This window comes from Helianthus annuus, chromosome 13 (genome assembly GCF_002127325.2).
Source record: "Helianthus annuus cultivar XRQ/B chromosome 13, HanXRQr2.0-SUNRISE, whole genome shotgun sequence".
NCBI classification, from domain to species: domain Eukaryota; kingdom Viridiplantae; phylum Streptophyta; class Magnoliopsida; order Asterales; family Asteraceae; genus Helianthus; species Helianthus annuus.
The window spans coordinates 132,907,161-132,911,265 of record NC_035445.2 but is presented as its reverse complement, the minus strand read 5'-3'; positions in this window follow the sequence as shown (position 1 = coordinate 132,911,265).

Below are 4,105 nucleotides of genomic sequence, written 5' to 3'. Positions count from 1 at the left end.
AAACCAGATTAGCAGGGGGGAATATGTAAAAAATCCTTAATAAAATATATATATATATATATATATATATATATATATATATATATATATATATATATATATATATATATATATATATATATATATATATATAGGTATTATGTATGGTATGTACATTTTAAAATAACAAAATGATGCAGCATCTTTTCAATAGCCGTGGCACACTCTTGTTAATTGCTTCCCTATGAAGAATTCTACATAATAAATAATAATAATAATAATAATAATAATAATAATAATAATAATAATAATAATAATAATAATGGCAATTGGATTTTAACACCTCAAACTTTGAAAAATTGGCCGATAACACCCGCAACTAACACTTTGATCTGTGACACCCCAAACTTTTAATTTTGTTTTTCATTTCACCACTCAGTTAAAAAATGAGTCACTGAGTTAGTCTTCCATCCTAGCTGGCATCCTACGTGGACTATTTTTGACAATATTAAAAAAAAAAACCAATTACAAATCCTAAATTCTATTTTCATCATTTTGAAGATATGTTCATATCAGTTTACATCTTCAAACATTCAAGATGCTTATATCAGTTCACATCTTCAAACATTCAAGATGTTCATATCATTACATTCAAAGTTCATCTGCAAGTTAATGAACAAGAACAAATAAAAAAACAAAACCAAAATATAATTTCTATATCATTCTACAAAATCCAACATACAAATTCTATATCATCTTCATCCCAAAACTAATTTCTATATAATCTGCAAAACGCAACTTTCAAATTATATATCATTTTCGAAATCCATCACCACCGCCACCCTCTTTCCTCTTCAAAATCCACCACCACCGCCACCTTCTTCCCTCTTCAAAATCCACCACCACCGCCACCCTCTTTCCTCTTCAAAATCCACCACCACCGCCACCCTCTTTCCTCTTCAAAAGCCCTAATCTAAACGATCTGAACTGACCAAAGATTTGTTGGAACCTCGCGGCCATCGCTGAAATCATTTCGCCGTCGTCTCTTCCGGCACCGGTAGTTTGGTTTCAAGTTAACTGCAGGTGGGGCGGTGGTGGTTGATGACGGTGGAGTGTGGGAGGGAGAGATAGAGAGATGTAGAGAGAAGGGGTAGATAGAGGGATCAGTTTTGCGCATGTGGGGTGGTGGTGGTTGATGACAGTTGTGGAGGGTGGTGTTTGATGTAGGTGTTGGAGAGGGTGAGCCGGTGAGGGACATAAACACACACAAACTGTGTGTTTTTTCTCTGCAACATAATGATTATGTATATATTAGATATATTACTTATAGTTTATTATGTTTATATTAATTACAGTAATTAAAATATACACATAACTCTCCAAATAATCCACCTCATCTTGCCATTTGCTTCTTATAACATGTGTTTGCCACGTCATGGGTGCCATGTATAATTAATGATGCCAGTTAGGATGGAAGACTAACTCAGTTACTCATTTTTTAACTGAGTGGTGAAATGACAAACAAAATTAAAAGTTTTAGGTGTCATAGATCAAAGTGTTAGTTGCGGGTGTTATCAGCCAATTCTTCAAAGTTTGAGGTGTTAAAATCCAATTGCCCTAATAATAATAATAATAACAATAAGGATTAAAAAAATTATTTTTAGATAACATATAAGTATAACTAGTAATAATGCCCGTGCGCGTTGCAGCGCGGGTACATCGCAAACATCGAACGGATTAGTCCAAGTTTTTGTGTTGCGTTAACCACACGAAAACGCATGTTTCGACGTATCCGATTGAACTTAATGTAACCTATATAAGTATTGCAATTGGATCCAAACGTTATGTGTTGCGTTAACTACACGCATTCGAATTTATACAATACGATTATAATGTATTCTATGTGATCCAAATCAGACATATAAAACGTAGCGGGTATAAGGAGAAACAAACACGTGTAAACAAAAGAGATTAATTAGAACTTTTTAAAAAAAGGAAAAAAAACACAATTTGACTTCACTCGATTTAGAATAAAAGTACCAAACAAATAAAATAAGCATAAAAATGTATTAGATTTGAACTGACGCGTTCTCAAAAAGTTTACATCGTAATATAGAGCAACTCGAATTTATATCAACAGGTACATAAAGGTAAAATTGTATTGTTGCAAATTAATCTCAGTAAGACCACCCGTAGTGGTTGTAAATTTGGGCGTTTTGGGGCTTAATCACGCCCAATACTGCCCCTTTGCCATTATGCATGGGCGTCATTGGCCTTTTTTTGGTTTGGGCGTTTTTTAAATCACGCCAAGAAGGGGAAGAATTGACCAATTGAGCTTGCATTGTTTTGTCCAATAACATTTTTGAATTGTTTTTTTTATTTTATTTGATTACAAACATAATGCCCCACAATCCTCATATCTCCACTACACCCATTTTAGAAAACGTCCAATAATGCCCCATTAATGACTGCCTGCCACATAGCGCAAAACGCCCAAAGGTGAATATTGCCCACTACGCATGTTCTAAGTATATCTTACTTTAACAATTTCAGTATATTAATTAATAAATTTAATAGCAATAATATAGTTGTAAGACCATATGTAATGGGGCTTTATAAGGGCATGAAAGATTTTGATAATGCCCTTACACCATTACTCATGGGCATTATAGGGGCATGAAGAGTGAGGGGCATTTCTATAATAATGCTCAAAGAGAAGAAAAATAATGGAAAGTAATAAATGAAATGGGCATTAACCATTACACATTTTTTAAAAGGGCATTATGATGATGATGTGGTGAAAAATGCCCCTTAGTGGGCATTAACCATTACCTATGGTCTAAGAATGATGGCCTTTATGAAATTTCAATTACTTCAAAATACAGCTGTAACATTGATGGCATTTTTGAATTTACAATTACTTCAAAAGTTGTTTAAAATTTAACACTATCCTCGTTCCAAAACCATGTGTTTTCTCAAAACCAAAACCATGTGTTTTCTGAGTCTCTATGTATACAACCACCATCAGTCATAAGAACACCAATATTTTGTAGTTATCGTAACTATGGGGTCTGATAATAAAAAAGGGTAGATGCACGGTACCTCTGATCGTAGAAGTGATCCCACTTCCCAAGCTAGCGACCCGACAACGCTGCCTGACGGAGAAACCCCTGCCAACTCGAGGGGAACTGAAGAGCCTGGGGTTACCAGGTTTCGAACCCGTGACCTCAAAGGATCCTCGAGCCGGTTTAAAGTGGGGGTCGGTGGCCACTGGGCTTACACCCAATGGTTTTATAAGTTTAAAACTCAAAAGTGTAACATCTTTTATTGAAGGGTTATTGGATTTTATCACCCCCAACTATCGGCCTTTGGCCGTTGCCACCCGCAACTAACACTTTGACACCCGACACCCCCAACTTGACTTTTTGTTTGCACTGACACCGGTCTGTTAACTCGTTACTAACTGAGTTAGTTTTTGATCCTACGTGTCACCCTCTTGATTACGTGGACATAATTACGTGGCGAATAGGTGGCAGTATATCTCTATTACACAACAGATCAGAAACGGAGATGCAAACAAATCTCTTTAGAACAAACAGATGTTTTGAAGATGCAAACAAATAGATGCAAACGGAGATGCAAACACATCTCTTTAAACAAACAGATCTAGAACAATAGTGGCATACTTGAAGGCAAAATCGGAGATGCAAAAGGGGTGTTTGGGTTAGCTTATTTTGGAGCAACTTATGACTTATTAACTTATAAAAGCTAATAAGTTGTTTTTTGAGTGTTTGGGTTAGCTTATTTTAGAGGATTTTGTGTGTGTGAGAAGTCATTTTTGAGAAGTCAGAATTTCTGACTTCTCACTTATGACTTATATAAGTTAATAAGTCATTTTGAGAAGGAATGCCATACACCCACAAATTGAGGTTGTGTTCTTGGGGCCAGTGTTCGAAGCATACCAGTTAATTTCTCTTGGTGATAGCAACGGACAAAGATAAACAAAATAGATTTGTCCAATAACAAATCATTCACGCACAGATTTGCCAAAGGGAGACGCCCCTTATCATCAATCGTTTTCGCAAACATACTCATTGTCGTCTTCATCTCATCCACCACCACCCCC